This window comes from Rhinoraja longicauda, chromosome 1 (assembly GCF_053455715.1).
Source record: "Rhinoraja longicauda isolate Sanriku21f chromosome 1, sRhiLon1.1, whole genome shotgun sequence".
Taxonomy (NCBI): Eukaryota; Metazoa; Chordata; class Chondrichthyes; order Rajiformes; family Arhynchobatidae; genus Rhinoraja; species Rhinoraja longicauda.
The window spans coordinates 14800202-14824783 of record NC_135953.1 but is presented as its reverse complement, the minus strand read 5'-3'; the positions used below and the strand labels follow the sequence as shown (position 1 = coordinate 14824783).

At 46.7% G+C, this 24582-nt stretch overlaps 1 protein-coding gene across 1 annotated transcript in view; it reads right to left on the bottom strand.

Moving 5' to 3' along the window:
• Window positions 1–24286, bottom strand: part of rnf24 (ring finger protein 24) — a 142072-nt gene extending 117786 nt beyond the window's left edge. The window contains exon 1 of the mRNA XM_078408219.1: window positions 23786–24286. The gene's annotated coding sequence lies outside the window, so the exon portion shown is untranslated. The remainder of the gene's footprint in view (window positions 1–23785) is intronic.
• Between the last annotated feature and the right edge of the window lie 296 nt (window positions 24287–24582).

The window sequence follows — 24582 nt, the reverse complement described above, 5'->3', positions numbered from 1 at the left end:
GACTGAGGGGGGATCTTATAGAAACATATAAAATTCTTAAGGGGTTGGAGAGGCTAGATGCGGGAAGATTGTTCCCGATGTTGGGGAAGTCCAGAACCAGGGGTCACAGCTTAAGGATAAGGGGGAAGTCTTTTAGGACCGAGATGAGAAAACATTTCACACACAGAAAGTGGTGAGTCTGTGGAATTCTCTGCCACAGAAGGTAGTTGAGACCAGTTCATTTGGCTATATTTAAGAGGGAGTTAGATGTGGCCCTTGTGGCTAAAGGGATCAGGGGGTATGGAGAGAAGGCAGGTACAGGTTACTGAGCTGGATGGTCAGCCATGATCACATTGAATGGCGGTGCAGGCTCGAAGGGCCGAATGGCCTACTCCTGCACCTATTTTCTATGTCTATGTTTCTATGAAGGAAAGCACTTAAGGTCTTGCCAACTAGGACAACGGGCTCTACTGCGTACAGTACTTGCTGTAGATAATTTTCCAATAAATGATTAAAGAAATACATTCCCTGTGCCAGGAACATTTTCCTTGTCAGCATCCTTGAGACTCCCTCAAATGCCAATCATTGTGATAACAGAAGTGAATTACAACCCATTGAGAGTGAGGACAATGGAGAAGTGTTGAAAAAGAAACACTTTCTTTTAGAGATACAGCCTGGAATCAGGCCCCATGGCCCACTGAGTCCGCGCCGACCACAATCACCCGCACGCTAATTTGATCTTACGCTCTAGGGACAATTTACAGAAGCCAATTAACTTACAAACCGGAGGATAACGGAGCACCTGGAGAAAACCCATGTGGTCACAGGGAGAACGTACAAACTCCGTACAGGCAGCACGATTCTGTCAAAACTCTTGCAAAGTGATCACGATGTAGAAACAAAGGCATAGAAACATAGAAAATAGGTGCAGGAGTAGGCCATTCGGCCCTTCGAGCCTGCACCGCCATTCAATATGATCATGGCTGATCATCCAGCTCAGTAACCTGTACCTGCCTTCTCTCCATACCCCCTGATTCCTTTAGCCACAAGGGCCACATCTAACTCCCTCTTAAATATAGCCAAATGAACTGGTCTCAACTACCTTCTGTGGCAGAGAATTCCACAGACTCACCACTTTTTGTGTGAAGAAATGTTTTCTCATCTCGGTCCTAAAAGACTTCCCCCTTATCCTTAAGCTGTGACCCCTGGTTCTGGACTTCCCCATGTGATGGATAATTAATGGGCAAAAATTAATTGTACATGGTAATTGTACATGTAATTGTGCAGTGTGGCACAGCAGTAGAGTTGCTGCTTTTCAGTGCTTACAGCGCCGGAGACCCGATTCCAGGTGCCGTCTGTACGGAGTTTGTACCTTTCCCCGTGACCGCGTGGGTTTTCTTCAAGATCTTAGGTTTCCTCCCACACTCCAAAGACGTACAGGTTTGTAGGCTAATTGGCTTGGTATAAATGTAAAATTCTCCCCAGTGTGTGTGTGGGATAATGTTAAGTGTGTGGGGATGGCCGCTCGGTGTGGACCTGGTGGGCCGAAGGGCCAGTTTCTGCGCTGTATCTCTAAACTAAACTGAACTGAGGCGTTATTCCTGAGATAGAGCCTTGCCGGTATTTCTGAGCACAAAAGGAAGAAATGTGTCTACTAGAGTTGTGGTCAGCCATAACATTAAAGCCAGACACAAGTACAGGCCCCAACTCAAGCCCAGCACCCAGCTGGGTCCTGTCAGGCTCGTCTTGGGAAGTCAAACCCTGGAGCCATGTGAAGATTCACAGGAAGTTCTCTGTTCATTCACTTTTGCAATGTAGGTCTGCCATTAGGTCCATTCTTGCTTGGCTTTGGGAAGTTTCACCAGCTTTAGGTACTGTGACTAGAGATACAGCACAGAAACAGGCCCAGTGGCCCACCGAGTCCGCGCTGATCAGCGATCACCCCATACACTACACTATTCTGCACACGAGGGACAATTTACAATTTCACCAAAGCCAGTCAACCTACAAACCTGTGCGGCTTTGGAATGTGGGAGGAAACCGGAGCACCTGGAGAAAACCCACGCGGTCACGGGGAGAACTTACAAACTCCAGACAGGCAGCACCCGTAGTCAGGAACGACTACGTTCTAGGTCAGCAACTCTACTGTGACACCCTTTCAGATGTACTTCAGATGTGATCTCATAGACATTCAACATAAATGGAGCTGAATGTCCCATTTTTGTGTTTAATTCTCCTTGCAACAAACAATAACAATTTCTTAGCTTTCATAATTATTCACTTCTACAATCGGGCTGGAGGTACAGAAGCCTCAAGTGTTACACATCATCATGTTCAGGAGCGGGTTCTTACCTGCAGGTATCAAGTTCTTGAACCGACCAGCATTACCCAAATCACACCCCGGCCACTCCCTCTTCACCCCTCTCCCATCAGGCAAAAGGTATAGAAGTGTGAAAACGCACACCTCCAGATTCAGGGACAGTTTCTTCCCAGCTGTTTTCAGGCAACTGAATCACCCTACCATAACCAGAGAGCAGTGCTGAACTACTATCTACCTCATTGGTGACCCTTGGGCTATCTTTGATCGGACTTTACTGGCTTTACCTTGCACTAAACGTTATTCCCTTATCATGTATCTATACACTGTAAATGGCTCGATTGTAATCATGTATTGTCCTTCCGCTGGCTGGCGGCGCTGCCATAGCAGCTGCGGCTTACCTGCTGTCCATTTGTCTTTGTGTTTTTGTTGTTTTTTTGTCTTAATTGTAGTTGTGATGTGGTGCTTTTGTGTTTGTGTACTATGTGTGTATGTGGGGGGGAGGGGGGGAATTGTAAAAATTGTAAATATGTGTCCCTTCCGAACGGAGACCCGACCTTTGTTTTCTGGGTGTTGTCTCCGTTCCTGCTGCGGCCTACCATTGGCCCAACTCCTGGAGCTGGCTGCCTCCAGGGCTCTGGTTCGCAGAGTCCGCAGACCGGACTTACCATCAGCGGAGCCGGCCGTCCTCGGAGGCTGCGGGAGCGGCTGCGACTCGCCTTAGGTTCGGGCCGCGTGGATGCCGACATCGGGAGCTCCGGCAGCGGCAGCGGGTTCGCCCGCCCCGGATCGCGGGGCTTGGGTCACGGACATTTCACCGTCCGGCGCGGCCTAAAATATGCCGCGGGATGTTTCTCTGCTGGGCGGGGGCTTCAATGTCGGGAGCCACGACCGCCCCGACGTGCAGCAACAGCGGCAGCAGCAGCGTGTTCGCCCGCCCCGGATCGGACTTATCATCGGCGGAGCCTGCCGTCTTCGGAGGCTGCGGGAGCGGCTGCGACTCGCCTTAGGCTCGGCCCGCTGCGGACCGTCCGGCGCGGCCTCCAACCACAACAACCTGACTGCGGGAGAGGACAGCAGGAGAAGGGAAAAGACATTGTGGCCTTCCATCACAGTGAGGAGAGGACTGGAGGAGACTCACTGTGATGGATGTTTCTTTGATGGATGTTTCTTTTTTGTGTGTTTTTGGGGTTGTGTAATTTTAATGCCTATTTAATGCTTTTATTGTTGGACTGTGGGTGACTGAATTTCGTCCAATATTGGATGACAAATAAAGCTATCTTGAATCTTGAATCTTGACTGGCTAGAACGCAACAAAAGCTTTTCACTGTACCTCAGTACACATGACAATGTTTCTCTGTTTTATTTATCTGCTTCTGTCTTATGATGTGGAGGCCAATTCTCTGAATGCATTCAAGAGAGAGCTAGATAGAGCTCTTAAGGAAAGCGGAGTCAGGGGGTATGGGGAGAAGGCAGGAACGGGGTACTGATTGAGAATGATCAGCCATGATCACATTGAATGGCCGTGCTGGCTCGAAGGGCTGAATGGCCTCCTCCTGCACCTATTGTCTATTGTCTATTATCTATGATGTGTTTTTAAAATTATATTTTGTTTTATTGTTTTGCTTCACTGCTATTTTGGCTAGTTAGGGTAAAGCTTTGTTAAGCATTAAGGGTGGGCACAATAAGCTTTGGCTTCTGCCTACGCCTTTTTTTTCGGTCAGAGAATATCATGTGTGATTATATTGTTTTATTTTTGATACAATAATTTCGTACTATTTAACTTTCACAACTGTATGGTCAATCTGTTGTACTGTATTGACCGGAACAATAAATAAATAAATAAATAAAGATGTAAGGAGAAAACTGAACTGAACTAATCTTACCTCAGCACCAGAACACTTTGGACTGCCTCTTGTATCCGTGCTCCCCATTGATGCTACCTGACCTGCTGAGTTACTCCAGAACTTTTGTACTACCAGGTAATTGTACTTGCTCTAATTGCATCTTGCACTCATCACTTATTCTTCTTTGCAGTCTTTTTTCTTTTGCAGTCTTTTTAGGGTCTTGCAGAATCAAGTAATTTATCTATAATTTATACTATTGTTTATTGTCTGAGTCTATGTGCTTGTGATACTGCTGTAGGCAGGGTTTCCACTGTACCTGCACCTGTATAGTACACGTGTACACTTACTTGTACAGTACATGTGTACTTTGTACTGTACACTTGTACACTTGTACAGTGCCTTGTGCATTTGACAACAATCTCAATTTGACTTGACTCACCTGACTCACCTGATAGCTAAGACAGACACAATGGTGACTTTGAAAACACCAGGTTGTTGGATTACCTGGTTCACTGATCTCCTTCATGGAAAGAACCTGCCAGGCTGTCATGCCTGACGTCCCAACAGAATTGGTTCTTACTGAAGATAGACACAAAATGCTGGAGTAACTCAGCGGGACAGGCAGCATCTCTGGAGAGAAGGAATGGATGAAGTTTCGGGTCGAGACTCTTCTTCAGATATCAGATGTCTGAAGAAGGGTCTCGACCCGAAACGTCACCCATTCCTTCTCTCCAGAGACGCTGCCTGTCCCTCTGAGTTACTCCAGCATTTTGTGTCAATCTTGGAGAGAAGATTTGCAGGTCAACAGAAAACAGAGAAAAGAAACAACTATATCGCTTGGGCAGCTTACAACAATAGACAATAGACAATAGGTGCAGGAGGAGGCCATTCGGCCCTTTGAGCCAGCACCGCCATTCAATGTAATCATGGCTGATCATTCTCAATCAGTACCCCGTTCCTGCTTTCTCCCCATACCCCCTGACTCCGCTATCCTTAAGAGCTCTATCTCGCTCTCTCTTGAATGCATTCAGAGAATTGGCCTCCACTGCCCTCTGAGGCAGAGAATTCCACAGATTCACCACTCTCTGACTGAAAAAGTTTTTCCTCATCTCTGTTCTAAATGGCCTACCCCTTATTCTTAAACTGTGGCCCCTGGTTCTGGACTCCCCCAACATTGGGAACATGTTTCCTGCCTCTAATGTGTCCAACCCCTTAATAATCTTATACGTTTCGATAAGATCCCCTCTCATCCTTCTAAATTCCAGTGTATGCAAGCCTAGTCGCTCCAGTCTTTCAACATATGACAGTCCTGCCGTTCCGGGAATTAACCTAGTAAACCTACGCTGCACGCCCTTAATAGCAAGAATATCCTTCCTCAAATTTGGAGACCGAAACTGCACACAGTACTCCAGGTGCGGTCTCACTAGGGCCCTGTACAACCTAATAGTATGAACGTTGATTTCTCACATTTCAAGTAAATCCTGCATTCCTTCCCTCCCTCCCCTCTCCTCCTCATCATCCTACCTGATCCACTGTTTGCATCCTTGTATCCCTCTTATCAGCACATCTTCCCCAGCCAACAACGGGCCGTTATGGACTGCACCCTTCCTGAGGTCATCTCTTGCCGGCCCTGTTTTATTCTGGCCTTTTCTTGCCTCCAGTCCTCCAACTCCCCCACCTCTATCTTTCAGTCTGAAGAAGGGCCTGTGATCAAAACGCGATTTCTGTTTCACAAAACCATGTTGACTTTGCCTGATGACCTTAAATTAAGTGCCCTGCCATAATGTTTTTAGTAGCAGCTTTGAACATTTTCCTTTTGACAGATGTTATCTCGCCAGCTTTCTGTGTCCCTCCCTTTGAAATAAACTCATTACAGTGACTGATTTACCAAACAGAGGATCACAGTTGTGTAAGAAGGAACTACAGATGCTGGTTTAAACCGAAGACAGACACAAAAATGCTGGAGTAACTCCGTGGGTCAGGCAGCATCTCTGGAGAAAAGGAATAGGTGATGTTTCGGGTCGAGACCCTTCTTCGGACAGAGTCTGGGGTATGGGAACCGAGAGATATAGACTGTGATGTAGGGAGATGTCGAACAAATGAATGAAAGATATGCAAAAAAAGTAACGATGATAAAGGAAACATGTCATTGTTAGTTGTGGGCTAGGTGAAAACGAGTTACAGGCAATGAGACTCAACAAGATGACTTTGAAGCTAGTACAACGACGGGTGGGGGAGGGACGGAGAGAGAGGGAAAGCAAGGGTTACTTGAAGTTAGAGAAATCAATATTCATACCGCTGGGTTGCAAGCCGCCCAAGCGAAAATTAGGTGCTGTTCTTTGCGTTTGGCTTCACTCTGACAATGGAGGAGGCCCAGGACAGAAAGGTCTGTGTGGGAATGGGAAGTGGAATTCAAGTGTTTGGCAACTGGAAGATCAGGTCCAGATGAAGATGTTCAGTGAAACGATCGTGCAAGTCTGTGCTTAGTCTCGCCGATGTATGAGAGTCCACACTTTGATCAGCGGATACAGTAGATGAGGTTGGAAGAGGTGCAAGTGAACCTCTGCCTAACCTAAAAAGACTGTCGGGTTAGTTTAGAATTTATTCTTCCAAAAGCTAGGAATTCTGAATATAGGTACTCCTCCCGCTTTTAATGGGAAAAGTCAAGTCAAGTCAAGTCAAGTTTATTTGTCACATACACATGCACGATGTGCAGTGAAATGAAAGTGGCAATGCCTGCGGGTTGTGCACAAAAAATAATTACAGTTACAGCATATAAATCAAAGTTAATACAGAGAAGACAAAATTTAGTCCCTGGAGTTATAAAAGTTAACAGTCCTGATGGCCTGTGGGAAGAAACTCCGTCTCATCCTCTCCATTTTCACAGCGTGACAGCGGAGGCGTTTGCCTGACCGTAGCATCTGGAACAGTCCGTTACTGGCGTGGCAGGGGTCCCTCATAATCTTGCTTGCTCTCGATCTACACCTCCTGATGTATAGGTCCTGCAGGGGGGTGAGTGTAGTTCCCATGGTGCGTTCTGCCGAACGCACTACTCTCTGCAGGGCCATCCTGTCCTGGGCAGAGCTGTTCCCAAACCAGACTGTAATGTTGCCGGACAGGATGCTCTCTGCAGCCCCAGAGTAGAAGCAATAAAGGATCCTCAGAGACATTCTGAATTTCCTCAGCTGTCTAAGGTGGTAAAGGCGCTGCTTAGCCTTACCCACCAGTACGGCAATGTGCGTTGCCCATGTCAGATCCTCTTTGATGTGGACTCCCAAGTATTTGAAACTGCTCACCCTATCCACAAAGATGTAGTTTCTTCTTAAATTCTAAACCGCCCATCATACCATCATTCTTTTTGAGTACTCGATACTTAAAGCCACATTTCTGCAATTTTTTCAAGTCTTCACCTTTTGCGGAAAAGTTCCATACAAATGCACTGGCCCCTCACTTGATATGCCTTGCCTCATTGTTGCATTCACTCTCTTAGTGACATTTTCCATTCTGCATTTTCATCTTCCAGAGATCACTGAATCAGTGCACCTAAATCTCCCTGTTCTTGCACTTGGTTACGAACCTCAACAGTTAGCAATCACTTCCCATCCATGACCCAATTTCTACCTCGGCTGGGACGGTGGTGCAGCGGGTTTGACCCTGACTACGGGTGCTGTCAGTATGGAGTTTGTACGTTCTCCCCGTGACCTGCGTGGGTTACCTCTGCTCCGATTTCCTCCCACACTACAAAGACGTACAGGTTAGTACCCTAATTGGCCTGGCGAAATTGTAAAACTGTCCCGAGCGTGTGTAGGATAGTTTTAGTGTGCGGGGAACGCTGGTCTGTTTCCAAGCTGTATCTCTAAAACCGCTGGTCTGTTTCCAAGCTGTATCTCTAAAACAAAAAATAAATTAAAAAAACTTATTACCTTTCTGTGCATTGGACTGCCATTGTCACCTGCTTTCACCCACCCTAGAGTTTGCTCTGGATAGAACCCATTTTCAGTGTTATAATTGTTAATGTCGATGAACTGACAAAATTCATGTTGATGTTGTGCCTTCTATGCTCTTTACATTAAATGGAAAATATATGTGATCTCAACACAGATTAGGATGATGTCCTCTGTCTCTCCTTCCTTTCGAACTCAATGACAGATTACCAAATACACTTGTTTGAAACTGCGAATGCAATCGAAGTTTGGGAGGAAGCAAATATTTGAGGAATGACAAGGGGTGCTCTTTGTGGTTTGGAATAAATGAGATGTATTAATCGCATTGCTCTTTGACATTTACTTGAGCCTTAATTATGTAGAGTAGGGATTTGGTAGGTATCACCAGATACTTAAACAAAGTCAAATTAATTGTTTTGCATTTGACTGGACTGACTAATTGATCCCGAATTTAATTTTAAATATGGCAGTCCATGTACGATGTGAATCTTGCTGTGTACTGATCTGAGAGTTGGTGGACATTCATAAATTCATAAGTGATAGGAGCGGAATTAGGCCATTCGGCCCATCAAGTCTACTCCGCCATTCAATCATGGCTGATCTATCTCTGCCTCCTAACCCCATTCTCCTGTCTTCTCCCCGTAACACCTTGACCACGTACTGATCAATAATCTATCCAACTCTGCTTTAAAAATATCAATTGACTTGGCCTCCACAGCCTTCTGTGACAAAGAACTCCACAGATTCACCACCCTCTGACGAAAGAAATTCTACCTCATCTCCTAACGAAAGGAACGTCCTTTAATTCTGAGGCTATGACCTCTGGTCCGAGACTCTCCCGCTCGTGGAAACGTGGCAATGGCTTTGCTTTTTGCACAAGATCACCGTAGACGATAGGTTGACAGATGACAATAGACAATAGGTGCAGGAGGAGGCCATTTGGCCCTTTGAGCCAGCACCGCCATTCAATGTGATCATGGCTGATCATTCTCAATCAGTACCACGTTCCTGCCTTCTCCCCATACCTCCTGACTCCGCTATCCTTAAGAGCTCTATCTAGCTCTCTCTTGAATGCATTCAGAGAATTGTCCTCCACTGCCTCATCTCAGTTCTAAATGGCCTACCCCTTATTCTTAAACTGTGGCCCCTTGTTCTGGACTCCCCCAACATTGGGGACATGTTTCCTGCCTCTAACGTGTCCAACCCCTTAATAATCTTATACGTTTCGATAAGATCTCCTCTCAATAGACAATAGACAATAGACAATAGGTGCAGTAGGCCATTCGGCCCTTCGAGCCAGCACCGCCATTCAATGTGATCATGGCTGATCATTCTCAATCAGTACCCCGTTCCTGCTTTCTCCCCATACCCCCTGACTCCGCTATCCTTAAGAGCTCTATCTAGCTCTCTCTTGAATGTATTCAGAGAATTGGCCTCCACTGCCCTCTGAGGCAGAGAATTCCACAGATTCACAACTCTCTGACTAAAAAAGTTTTTCCTCATCTCTGTTCTAAATGGCCTACCCCTTATTCTTAAACTCTCATCCTTCTAAATTCCAGTGTATACAAGCCTAGTCGCTCCAGTCTTTCAACATATGACAGTCCCGCCATTCCGGGAATTAACCTAGTAAACCTACGCTGCACGCCCTCAATAGCAAGAATATCCTTCCTCAAATTTGAAGACCAAAACTGCACACAGTACTCCAGGTGCGGTCTCACTAGGGCCCTGTACAACTGTAGAAGGGCCTCTTTGCTCCTAACTGCAGAAGGATCTATCTGCTTCCGTTGCAAAGAACTCCACAGATTCACCACCCTCTGACGAAAGTAATTCCACCTCATCTCAGATTCCACCTCAGATTTATAGTTGCAAAAGAGTTAAAAGCATCATTTGAGGACCTGGGATTTGTTGTTGTTCCACTTGCTAGTTTGCAATCATCTCACCTCACCACAGCCAATCACTTGGTCATTCATGTAGAAACGACGAGCTGATTTACAAATGAGGACACAAAATGGCGGAGTAACTCAGCGGGTCAGGTGGCATCCATTGAGAACATAGATAGGTGACAATTGGACCATTGTTCAGACTGACGTGAAACGTGACCAATCCATTTTCTCCAGGGATGCTGCCTGACCCGCTGAGTTACTCCAGCACATTGTGTCCTAATTTGGCCATTCATCTAACTTGTTTCCATCTTGAATGGCTATATCTTCTGTTCAGGAACCCAAAGGAACGGTTGCACATTTGTAAACCCCTGTTGATGACACACTGAGCATGTCACCTTGTCTGTCGTTGCTGTAGATACATTTAGCGTCATAGAGTCATAGAGTGATGCAGTGTGGAAAAGGCCCTTCGGCCCAACTTGCCAACACCGGCCAACAATGTCCCAGCTACACTAGTCCCACCTATCCGCGTTTGGTCCATATCCCTTCAAACCTGTCCTATCCATGTACCTGTCTAACTGTTTCTTAAATGATGGGACAGTCCCAGCCTCAACTACCTCCTCTGGCAGCTTGTTCCATACACCCACCACCCTTTGTGTGAAAAGGTTACCCCTCAGATTCCTATTAAATCTTTTCCCCTTCACCTTGAACCTATGTCCCCAGTTCCTCGGTTCCCCTATTCTGGGCAAGAGACTCTGTGCATCTACCCGATCTATTCCTCTCATGATTTTGTACACCTCTATAAGATCTCCCCTCATCCTCCTGCACTCTATGGATAGAGACCCAGCCTACTCAACCTCTCCCTATAGCTCACACCCTCTAGTCCTGGCAACATCCTCGCTAATCTTTTCTGACCCCTTTCAAACTTCACCATATCTTTCCTATAACACGGTGCCCAGAACTGAACACAAAATTCTAAATGCGGTCTCACCAACGTCTTATACAACTGCAACATGACCTCCCAATTTTAATACTCAATACTCTGACTGATGAAGGCCAATGTGCCAGAAGCCTTTTGACCACCTTATCTACCTGTGACTCGACCTTCAAGGAACCATGCGCCTGTACTCCTAGATCCCTCTGCTCTACAACACTCCCCAGAGGCCTACCATTTACTGTGTAGGTCCTGCCCTTGTTCGACATCCCAAAATGCAACAGCTCACATTTCGCATGAAATTCACATTAGGCAGTAAATGGTGTTGGGTAGACTGATGGCACTGAAAACTGATAAATCGCCAGGGCCTGATGGTCTGCATCCTACTGTACTTAAGGAGGTGGCTCTAGAAATCGTGAATTGAAGGGTAGCTAATGTTATCCCACTTTTTAAGAAAGGAAGGAGAGAGAAAACAGGGAATTATAGACCAGTTAGTCTGACATCAGTGGTGGGGAAGATGCTGGAGTCAATTATAAAAGATGAAATTGCGGAGCATTTGGATAGCAGTAACAGGATCATTCTGAGTCAGCATGGATTTACGAAGGGGAAATCATGCTTGACTAATCTTCTGGAATTTTTTGAGGATGTAACTAGGAAAATGGACAGGGGAGAGCCAGTGGATGTAGTGTACCTGGACTTTCAGAAAGCCTTTGATAAGGTCCCACATAGGAGATTAGTGGGCAAGATTAGAGCACATGGTATTGGGGGTAGGGTACTGACATGGATAGAAATTTGGTTGGCAGACAGGAAACAAAGAGTAGGGATTAACGGGTCCCTTTTAGAATGGCAGGCAGTGACTAGTGGGGTACCGCAAGGCTCGGTGCTGGGACCGCAGCTATTTGCAATATACATTAATGATTTAAATGAAGAGATAAAAAGTAGCATTAGCGAATTTTCAGATGATACAAAGCTGGGTGGCAGTGTGAACTGTGAGGAAGATGCTATGAGGTTGCAGGGTGACTTGGACAGGTTGTGTGAGTGGGCGGATACATGGCAGATGCAGTTTAATGTGGATAAATGTGGGGTTATCCACTTTGGTGGCAAGAAAAGGAAGGCAGAGTATTATCTGAATGGTGTCAAGTTAGGAAATGGGGAAGTACAACAAGATCTTGGTGACCTTGTACATCAGTCACTGAAAGGAAGCATGCAGATACAGCAGGCAGTGAAGAAAGCGAATGGAATGTTGGCCTTCATAACAAGAAGAGTTGAGTATGGAAACAAAGAGGTCCTTTTGCAGTTGTACAGGGCCCTACTGAGACCGCACCTGGAGTACTGTGTGCAGTTTTGGTCTCCACATTTGAGGAAGGACATACTTGCTATTGAAGGAGTGCAGCGTAGGTTTACTAGGTTAATTCCCGGGATGGCGGGGCTGTTATATGTTGAAAGAATGGAGTGACTGGGATTGTATACACTGGAATTTAGAAGGATGAGAGGGGATTTTATTGAAGCATATAAGATTATTAAGGGATTGGACACGTTAGAGGCGGGAAACATGTTCCCGATGTTGGGGGAGTCCATAACCAGGGGCCAAAGTTTAAGAATAAGGGGTTGGCCTTTTTGAACGGAGATGAGGAAAAGTTGTGAATCTGTGGAATTCTCTACCTCTGAAGGCAGTGGAGGTCGATTCTCTGGATGCTTTCAAGAGAGAGTTAGGTAGAGCTCTTAAAGATAGCGGAGTCAAGGGATATGGGAAGAAGGCAGGAACAGGGTACTGATTGTGGATGATCTGCCATGATCACAGTAAATGGTAGTGCTGGCTCGAAGGGTCGAATGGCCTCCTCCTGCACCTATTGTCTATTGTCTCACATTTCTCTCTATTAAATTCCATCAACCATTCCTCCGCCCACCTGGCCAATCGATCCAGATCATGCTGCAACCTTTCACAACCGTCTTCACTATCTGCAAAACCACTCACTTTTGTGTCATCAGCAAACTTGCTAACCTTGCCCTGTATGTCTCATCCAAATCAATGACGTAGATGACAAACAGTAACGGGCCCAGCACCGAACCCTGAGGCACACCACTAGTCACAGGCCTCCAGTCCGAGAAGCAACCTTCCACCAACACCCTCTGCTTCCTTCCTTGGAGCCAATTTGCTATCCATTCATCTATCTCTCCTTGGATCCCATCTGATCTATCCTTCCTGAGCAGCCTCCCATGCGGAACCTAGTCGAACGCCTTACTGAAGTCCATATACACCAATTAGGTAGATAGTAGTTCAGCACTGTTCTCTGGGTGTGGTCAGATGATTCAGTTGCCTGATATCAGTCCTTATTTGGATCGTTAGTAGGCATCATCGCATGTGATGAAGTGATCCTACTCAAATGAAGAAAGTTGGACATTTTCCTGTTGTCTTTTGTACTAATGGCCCAATGACAAAGTTGAAAGAAAACCATTTTGTCCTAAAAGCAAGACTTGTTTTATAACCACCAAAGTACTTTTGAAGTTACGTCGATGCCATAGGAATGACACAGGCAGCAATTTGTTCATGGAAGCCCCCACAACCAACAGTTGTAACAACCAGGTCATCTGCTCAAATGATATGAATTGTAGAAGGGAGTAGAGTAACTTGAAATCCCTCCTGAAAATGTGGTACCTGGGCCAGGTGAGACGGCCCATCTCGACCTTATCGGCCAATTGGCGGCTTGAATTTGTCCCTCTTGACCCTCAGCCTGGCCGGAGCCGGCAGATCTGTTCACGTTCACAGGTTATGGAGTAGAATTAGGCCATTCAGCCCATCGAGTCCACTCCGCCATTCAATCATGGCTGATCTCTGCCTCCTAATCCCATTTTCCTGCCTTCTCCCCATAACCATTTACACCCGTTCTAATCCAGAATGTGTCTATTTCTGCCTTAAAAATATCCACTGACTTGGCCTCGACAGCCACAGATTAACTACCCTCTGATGAAAGAAGTTTCTCCTCGCCTTTCTAAAAGAGTGCCCTTTAATTCTGAGGTGATGACCTCTGGTTCTAGACTCTCCCATGAGCAGAACCATCCTTTCCACACCCACTCTAACTATGCCTTTCATTATTCTGTAAGTTTCAATGAGGTCCCCCCTCAACCTTCTAAACTCCAGCAAGTTTCTAAACTCCAGCCCAGTGCTTTTAAACGCTCATCATATGCTAACCCACTTATTCCTGGAATCATTCTTGTAAACCTCCTCTGGACCCCGTCCAGAGCCAGCACATCCTTCCTCAGATATAGGGCCCAATAAATAGTCCACTTCCGAGGCCAGCTTTGTGGGCCGAGATCACGGCTACTCCGTGACCTAAGCAGACCGTTACGCCTCCTCTCGGAGGCCGTGACCTCTGTCGGTACGGCAAAATGGACAATCCAGAAAGGCTCTGGAAACAAGGATGCCAGAAAATCGGTGGTGGACCGGTACTATTGACTTGATCAATTTAGTTTGTTAATCCCCGTCTGACCTTTCTGTCATGGGCCTCCTCCATTGTCATAGATAGGCCCAGCGCAAATTGGAGGAACAGCACCTCATATTTCGCTTGGGCAGCTTACACCCCAGCGGTATGAACATTAATTTCTCTAACTTTAGATAGCTCCTCTGCCCCTCTCTTTCCCCTCCCCCTTCCCAGTTCTCCCACTGTCTTCCCGTCTCCAACTACATCCTTTCTTTGTCCCGCCCCCTCCCCTGACATCAGTCTGAAGAAGGGTCTCGACCGAAACGTCACCCTTTCCTTCGCTCCAGAGATGCTGCCTGACCCGCTGAGTTACTCCAGCATTTTGTGACACCTTCGATTTGTACCAACATCTGCAGTTAATTTCCTGCACAACCTGACAAGAATAGTTAATGATTTCGCAAAGATAAAAGCGAAAACAAATGTAAACACTGAAGCAACATGCTTGCTGCCCTGATCTCGACTCTGTGAGCAATCAACACATATACTCAGAACATCTCCGACTACAGCAAAGGACCAGCATCGGTTATCATCTGTACTTTATGGAGCACGGATTTCTCTCACAAACATTGGGAAACACTGAATTACATTAAACTGTCCCTTCAATTCACACGTCCTAAAGTGCAACATATTTGTGTGGGAAGGAACTGCAGATGCTGGTATAAATTCCTTAGTTCGACACAAAAAGCTGGTGTAACTCAGCGGGACAGGCAGCACCTCTGGAGAAAAGGAATAGGTGACGTTTCGGGTCGAGACCCTTCTTCAGACTGAGGGTCGGGGGAAAAGGAAACGAGAGATATAAACGGTGATGTAGAGAGATATAGAACAAAAGACCAAGTGGTCCCGTTGGGCGCAAACCTCTCCTGCATTGGTGCAGCACCCTCTCCTTCCCCCCTCCCTCCCCCCCTCCCCCCTCTCCATCCCCCTCAACCCCCCTTATCCACCTCCCTCCCCCTCCCTCCCTCCCTCCCTCCCTCCCTCCTCCCTCCCTAGGAGATAGATGTAAACTTAAAAATGTGATTAACTTAAAAAATATAACACCCGATCTCAATAAAACTACTTGCTTTACCATGAAAGCGATGACGGTGAGTAAGGTGGGCCTAAAATTGTCAAGTTATCGTGTACAGTTTTGGCTGTAGTTCAATCACAAATAAACAAACAAACGAGAGTTTTAGTATATAGACGAATGAAAGATATGCAAAAAAGTGACAGTGATAAAGGAGACAGGCCATTGTTAGCGGTGGTCTAGGTGAAATTGAGTTACAGACAATAAGTCTCAACAAGACAACTTTGAAGCTAGTGCAATGACTTGGGTGGAGGAGGGATGGAGAGAGAGGGTTGCACATGTTACTTGAAGGGTAACTATTCCTTTTCTCCAGAGAACCGTCTGACCCACTGAGTTACTCCAGCTTTTTGTGTCTATCACAACACATTTGTCTGTGTTAAACCACATTCTCCACACACTAGCCCATGTCCCGATCAAACTGGTTTCTGCCCAGCTCATCTTTTACCACGTTTGTAAGTTTTGTATCATCTGCAAACTTGAAAACAGTACTCACTATATTGTGGGTCCATTACATTTATTTATTTTGTCAAGATAAAATATAAATCCTCGGAGACCCTCGGACTATCTTTGATTGGACTTTACTGGACTTTATTCTTGCACTAACCGTTATTCGTGTTATTCCCTTTATCGTGTCCCTGTGAATGACTCAATTGTAATCATGTGTCATCTTACTGCAGACTGGTTAGCACGCAACAAAAGTACCTCCAGTACACATGACAATAAACTAAACTAAACTATGCATCTAAACAGAAAGTGAACAGAGTAAGCAGAATCGGTAAAATACCCACATTGTTCTTCATGGAAAGAAAAGGAAATGAATAATGATCTGCACTGTCTAGGTCTGGGTTTCTGCCACAAGATGACTCCACCCATGTAAGGCATTCCCTCTGAAGATAGAGCAGATACTAAGAATGGAATGTTGTTCTGTGAGATGTCTATTTCTGAATCCTCTCCCCATTTAGAAAATAGTCTACGCTTTTATTCCTACTACATGAGCTCCACATTTTGCTGCACTGTATTGCATCTGCCATTTCTCTGCCCACTCTCCCAACCTGTCCATCAACAGAGTCCCTGCTTCCTCTGCACGACCTGCCCCTTCACCCATCTATGGATCATCTGCAAATACTTAGCCACAAAGCCTTCTTCAATTCCCTCATGCAAATCATTAATATACAACGTGAAGAGTAGCGGCCCCAGCACTCAATAGTCAATAGTCAATTTATTTGTCACATACACATAAATGTGCAGTGAAATGAAAAAGGCACTGACACCTGTGGAACTGCTAGACACTGGCAGCCAACCGGAAAAAGCCCCCTTTATTGCCACTCTTTGCCTTCTGCCATCCAGCCAACCTGCTATACATGCTTAGCATCTGCCCTGTGATACCATGGGCACTCATCTTCTTTTGCAGCCTCAGGTGTGGCACCTTATCAAATGCCCTCTGATAATCCAGGCATGTCTGGGTGCTGTGGGGGAGTCTCTGGTTTATATGCCATGAATCCTGCAATGGAATGGAACAGCTGCCTCACACGCCACGGATCGGGGTTTGATCCTAATGCCGGGTGTTGTCAGAGGACATGTGGAGTTTGCAAGTTTTCTCGGTGACCACATGGGTTTCCTCCTGATGTCCCAGTTTCCACCCACATCTCAAAGATATGCAAGTCGAGAAGGTAAATTGGCCACTGTAAATAGTCCCTAGTGTGTGAATAAATGGTAAAATCCAGGGGGAGATTAGAGACACTGCATGGAAACAGGCCATTTGGCCCAACCTGCCCACACCGACCAACATGTCAGATCTACACTAGTCCCACCTGCCTGCATTTGGCCGATATCCATCTAAACCTGTCCCATCTGTGTACCTGTTTAAATTGTTCTTAAACGTGCGATAGTATCTTACCTCAAATACGCTCGTTCTGTAGACCTACCACCCTCTATGTAAAAAATTTACCCCTGACATTCCTATTGAATCTCCCTCCCCCCCCCACCTCACCTTAACCCTATGTCCTTTGGTTCTCGATTCCCCTACTCTGGATAAAAGACTATACATTTACCCTATCTTTTCCTCTCGCGATCTTATACACCTCTTCAAGATTACCTCCCGGGATTCAAGGAATAAAGACCTAGCCTGCTCAACGTCTCCCTATATCTCAGGCCCTTGAGTCCTGGCAACATCCTCGTAAATCTTTTCTGCACCCCTTCCAGCTTAACAACATCTTTCCTCTAACAGGGTGACCATAGGTGAACATAATTCTCTAAATGTGGCCTCACCAATGTCTTGTACAACTGTAATATGACCTCCAAACTTCTATACTCAATACACTGCCTGATGATGGCCAATGTGCCAAAAGCCTTCTTGACCACCCTGGCGTAGCTTTCAAGGAATTGTTTCCTTGAAGAGTTGTTTAGAAGGATGAGAGGGGATCTTATCGAAACGTATAAGATTATTAAGGGGCTGGACACATTAGAGGCAGGAAACATGTTCCCAATGTTGGGGGAGTCCAGAACCAGGGGCCACAGTTTGAGAATAAGGGGTAGGCCATTTAGAACGGAGATGAGGAAAAACTTTTTCAGTTAGAGAGTTGTGAATCTGTGGAATTCTCTGCCTCAGAGGGCAGTGGAGGCCAATTCTCTGAATACATTCAAGAGAGAGCTAGATAGAGCTCTTAAGGATAGCGGAGTCAGGGGGTATGGGGAGAAAGCGGGAACGGGGTACTGATTGAGAATGATCAGCCATGATCACATTGGAATGACGGTGCTGGCTCGAAGGGCCGAATGGCCTACTCCTGCACCTATTGTCTATTGTCTATTGTCTATAGTCTATTGAAGAGAAGGTGGGGAGAAAAATAAAGGATTGATGGAGGATCGGTGTAAATGAGTGGTTGATGGTTGGTGCAGACAATGACCTGTTTCAAGACTTGATTTCTCTATAAAATGTTGTTGGCTCGAAATATCCTATGAATTGGCTCAGCAAGTACAAAGGTGACAAGGGACGGGGTAATAAATTGTATGATTTCCAGTCACACCCTCATCCCGAAAAATGGACAAAAACAAAATTACTTAAGTTTAGTTCATTGTCACGTGTACCGAGCGAGGTGCAGTGAAAAGCTTTTGTTGCCTGCTTACAAGTCAACGGAAAGACAATACATGATTACAATCAAGCCGTTCGCATTGTACAGATAAAGGATAAAGGGAATAAGGTTTAGTGCAAGATAAAGTCCAATAAAGTCCTATTAAAGATAGCCTGATGAGGTAGATAGTAGCTCAGGACTGTTCTATAATTGTTGATAGGATGGTCCAGTTGCAATAGACAATAGACAATAGACAATAGGTGCAGGAGTAGGCCATTCGGCCCTTCGAGCCAGCACCGCCATTCAATGTGATCATGGCTGATCATTCTCAATCAGTACCCTGTTCCTGCTTTCTCCCCATACCCCCTGACTCCGCTATCCTTAAGAGCTCTATCTAGCTCTCTCTTGAATGTATTCAGAGAATTGGCCTCCACTGCCCTCTGAGGCAGAGAATTCCACAGATTCACCACTCTCTGACTAAAAAAGTTTTTCCTCATCTCTGTTCTAAATGGCCTACCCCTTAATTCTTAAACTGTGGCCCCTGGTTCTGGACTCCCCCAACATTGGGAACATGTTTCCTGCCTCTAACATGTCCAACCCCTTAATAATCTTATACGTTTCGATAAGATCCCCTCTCATCCTTCTAAATTCCAGTGTATACAAACCTAGTCGCTCCAGTCTTTCAACATATGACAGTCCCGCCATTCCGGGAATTAACCTAGTAAACCTACGCTGCACGCCCTCAATTGCCTGATAACAGCTGGGAAAGAAACTGTCCCTGAACCTGGAGGTGTGTGTTTCCACACTTCTGTACCTCACGCCTGATGGGAGAAGGGAGGAGAGTGAGTGAGAGTGCTGCTCGATTATGCTGGTGGCCTTGCCGAGACAGGGTGAGTTGTGGATGGAGTCAATGGAAGGGAGCTTTATCCCTTCCCCTTGGTTTCACATGGTCAACCATTCGTCCATGAACACTCTTGTCAGGGCAGACTGCCCAACGCCACACGTCCTTTGCTGGATGTTGAAGTCTCATCACATCTCCCAGCCCTTTGTTAAACTTCTGCCAGAGGTGCTTTAATGACTCGTTCATTAGAGGCAATATTACAGGACTGCACAGAGGGCGGCACGGTGGCGCAGCGGTAGAGTTGCTGCCTTACAGCGAATGCAGCGCCGGAGACTCAGGTTTGATCCTGACTACGGGCGCCGTCTGTACGGAGTTTGTACGTTCTCCCCATGACCTGCGTGGGTTTTCTCCGAGATCTTCGGTTTCCTCCCACACTCCAAAGACGTACAGGTATGTAGGTTAATTGACTGGGTAATATGTAAAATTTGTCCCTAGTGTGTGTAGGATAGTGTTAATGTGTGGGGATCGCTGGGCGGCGCGGACTCGGTGGGCCGAAGGGCCTGTTTCCGCGCTGTATCTCTAAATCTAAAAAAATCTACAAAGCAAACGGCCGAGCAGTAAATGGGAGATTTATTATTATTTCCTTGGGACGAAGCAGGAGGCCACTCGGCCCATCGAGTCTGCCCTAGGTCTTGGGGTGACTGTTCCTCCACTCCTTTCCTTGGAACTTATTCTCTCCCATTTGCACGCCCGATATTCCTGCCACTCGGCCCATCGAGTCTATCGGTAGGAAGGAACTGCAGATGCTGGTTCACACCGAAGACAGACACAAAATGCTGGAGTAACAGTGGGACAGGCAGCATCTCTGGAGAGAAGGAATGGGTGTCGAGACCCTTCTTCAGACATGGCCAGCTCCACGTTTTCCCTCGTCATCTATTTTCTCTATATGCACACCCAATCCCCCTGCACTTGTGCACACTGGCAGTTATTTGCAGTAGCCAATTAACCATTAGGTCCATGTTCATAAGTTATAGGACCAGGATTAGGCCATTCGGCCCATCAAGTCTACTCTGCCATTCAATCATGGATGATATATTTTTACCTCTCAACATTCTCCTGCCTTCTCCCCATAACCCCTGACACCAGTACTAATCATGAATCTATCAATCTCCACCTTAAAAATATCCATTGACTTGGCCTCCACAGCCGCCTGTGGCAATGAATTCCACAGATTCACCATCCTCTGACTAAAGAAATTCCTCCTCATCTCCTTCCTAAAGGAACCTCCTTTTATTCTAAGGCTGTGGACCCTGGTCCTAGAATCTCCTACTAGTGGAAACATCCTCTCCACATCCACTCTATCCAGGCCTTTCACAGTTCGGCAAAGTTTCAATGAGGTCGCCCTCCCCACCTCATCCTTCTAAACTCCAGCGAGTGCCTTCAAAAGCTCATTATATGTTAACCTGGTATCACTGGTATCAATTCCTGGTATCATTGTTTTCATGTGTTTATGCTTTGTTATTAATTGTTAACTGTATGTTTGTGTTGTCATTTGTGAGCGGAGCACCAAGGCACATTCCTTGTATATGCACATACTTGGCCAATAAAGTTATTCATTCATTCATTCATTCATTCATTCATTCATTATAAGAGCTGGATATAGCTCTTAAGGATAGCTGAGTCAGGGGGTATGGGGAGAAGGCAGGAACGGGGTACTGATTGAGAATTATCAGCCATGATCACATTGAATGGCGGTGTTGGCTCGAAGGGCCGAATGGCCTCCTCCTGCACCTATCAGATGTACAGCACTTTGGTCAACGTGGGTTGTTTTTAAATGTGCTATACAAATAAAATTGACTTGACTTGACTTGACTTGACTATTATCTATTGTCATTCATTCATTCAGAGAGCTGGAGTAACTCAGCGGGTCAGGCAGCATCTCAGGAGAAAAGGAATGGAAGGAACATCTCAACCCGAAACGTCACCCATTCCTTCTCTCCTGAAATGCTGCCTGACCCACTGAGTTACTCCACCTTTTTGTGTCTACCTTCGATTTGTACCAGTGTGTGTGATCTGCAGTTATTTTCCTACACAGTCAATTCCTGGGATCACTCTCGTAAACTGTGGACCCTCTCCAGCGTTAGCACATCCCTCCTCAGATATGGGATGGGATGGGATGGGGTGGAATCACTCCAGCAGCTGCTGAAGGAGTTGAAGAGGGAGAACAGAAGCTGCCAGCTGACTAACACAGGCAGCTTGTGCGGGGAGGTCCACAATGAACCAAGCTGACCGCTCCAAGCTCAGCCCACACACGGCTGACTGACCCGGGAGCAGAGCGCTCGTACGCCCGGGGCACCTTGCAACAGCTTCACATTCACACGGGTTAAATTAAGCTCTCTCTCCACTCTCTCTCCACCCCCCCTCTCCACAAACCACCCACCCTCTCCACCCCCCACCCACCCTCTCCACAAACCCCCCCCTCTCCACCCCCACCCACCCTCTCCACAAACCCCCCCCCCTCTCCACCCCCCACCCACCCTCTCCATAAACCCCCCCCTCTCCACCCCCCTCTCCACCCCCCACCCCCCCTCTCCACCCCACCCCCCTCTCCACCCCCCACCCCCCTCTCCACCCCCACCTCTCCACCCCCCACCCCCCCCTCTCCACCCCCCACTCCCCCTCTCCACCCCCCACTCCCCCTCTCCACCCCCCACCCATCCTCTCCACAAACCACCCCCCCTCTCCACCCCTCTCCACCCCCCCCCTCTCCACCCCCCCTCTCCACCCCCCCCCTCCCCACCCCCCCCTCTCCACCCCCCCCCCTCTCCATCCCGACAAAGAAAGAAAACTCCACCAACAGCCCCAGAGCAATATCCCATCTGCGAGTATTTAAAAAGCTTCCCTGCCTCCCCAACCCCAATGACTATAATTGCGGTTGCGGTGCGGTCTGGAAGCTCTCCCGTCTGCGAGCTGGCTGGGGGTGGGTGGCTGGGGGGGGGGTGGGGGGATTAGCAGAGGTCGAGAAGAGAATCCATACCATTCTGCAGCACAGCTTCAGACTGGAGCCCCTGGCAACAGACCGCCTGATTGAATTCAGGGACTCTGCGTGTGTGTGTCTCTGTGTGTGTGTGTGTGAGAGAGAGAGAGAGAGAGAGACAGACAGACAGACAGAGACGGAGAGACAGACAGAGAGCGAGAGAGTGAGACAGACAGACAGAGAGAGTGTGTGTTTGAGTGTGTGTGTAGGTATGTGAGAGAACGAGCGTGTGAGTGCATGAGACAGAGTGTACGTGTGAGTGTGTGTGTAGGTGTGTGTGTGTGTGTATGAGACAGTGTGTGTGTGTGTGAGAGAGAGAGAGTGTGTGTGTGTGTGTGAGAGAGTGTGAGTGTGTGTGTGTGAGTGTGTGTGTATGAGACAGAGTGTGTGTGTGAGTGTGTGTGTGTGTGTGTGTGTGTGTGTGTGTGTGTATGAGACGGTGTGTGTGGGACTGTGTGAGACAGTGTGTGTGTGTGTGTGCGAGAACGAGCGTGTGTAAAAAGTGCATGAGACAGAGTGCATGTACGTGTGTGAGTGTGTGTGTGAGACAGTGTGTGAGCCGAGAATCTCCCCGCTCCACATGACCCTCTCCCCGACTCCTCCTTAATTAAAGGATCACCCAAACTTCATGCAGAACCCCGATGGGTTTTGTTTTCTTGCCCCCCCCCACCCCCCACCCCCCCACCACCCACCACCCCGCCATCACACAATAACCCCACCACACGCCCGCTTACACCGCTACTAAGTGGAAATTAACCAGGTCTCCACAGCGATTTGATCGCCGGGTTTCCCCATACATCTCTCGCGGGCTGGAGATACAATTACACACAGGACAAAACAAGGGTCGCTCTCATCCCCCACCCCACCGCCGCTTCCTCCAGGCAGCTTCCCCCCCCTTTCAAAGCAGATATATATATTATTATTATATATATATAGGCATTAACTATCAAAACGCCCGTAGGTTAGATTTCAACAAGATTTCAACTATTCAATGAAAAAGATACAAATCACCTAAATAATTCGAGTGATATTGCCTCCCTGAATATTTACACAGCGTTGTTTTTATACGGAACGGATAAACAGAAACAAGGCACCCACACAAACACATACGCATATGTATTTAAGCATTTAACTCTCAACACACGCTTGCTTACGCTGGAATTCAACAAGATACAACAATCAAAGAAAAAATACAAATCACCAAAATAATTCTGCGATCGACATAATTCTGCACAGCATTGCTTTTACAGACACAGAAATAAACTTAATTGTGAATTAACTATGTATATATAAATATATATATATATACATAGTTAATTCACAATTAACAAAAGTATATTTATATATATATATATATATATATACACATGTACCTATAATTTAAAACTGAACTCACCAGATGGCGACTCGACCGTATCCCGAAAGCCAAATAAATCGTCTTTATTTTCAACGTGGTTTTTGTTTTGTTTTGCGTGGTGTTTAAATGCAAAGAGGCTTTGTGTTAGAGGCGGCGTACAAAATGTAACAGTGGGACTGACAGTGGCAGTCCCGGTCGCTCTGGCTGACAAGGGGCAGTTCCAGTTTTACTGGGAGTGGGGAAAGCACACGCTGCTTTCAGAGCCACGCTTTGTTCTCGGCTTCTTTCTTTTTTTGTTAAACTGTGCACTCTCAAACCAAACGGGTCTGAGTTCTTATTTCCCCTTCTCTTTCTGCTTTAGTCCTACTTGATGCTTGCTTGCACGTGTTGGCTGAAGGTGACACAGAGAGAGAGAGAGAGAGAGAGGTGGCGGCGGCGGTGGTGGTGGCTGGACTGTCTCGACCCACTGGTCCTGATGAAGACCTTCTCATGGACTTTCCCTGCCGCACTGTGCAGCAGAGGCGGCGGCGGCACAGAGCCCAGCCACTGAGCGTCAGCGAGCAGGAATGTTGTGTGGTGGCTGCGAGAGGAGGGGAATATAAGACGCCAGTTTTTTCGCTTCGCGTCCCCTCGCACCCGCAGGTCGCCTTCCTACCATTTCTGAAACGCTATTTTAAGGCAGAGTCCCTCAAACAAGGGAAAAGGGCTATCACCACATGAGTGGCAAGGGTGTTTTATGTAAAGAAAGGTTCAAACACTAGTATGTGTGTGTGACACTATTGAATATGTAGACACTGAGAATGGATGAAGAGTGAATTCAAAATAAAATCTTATCT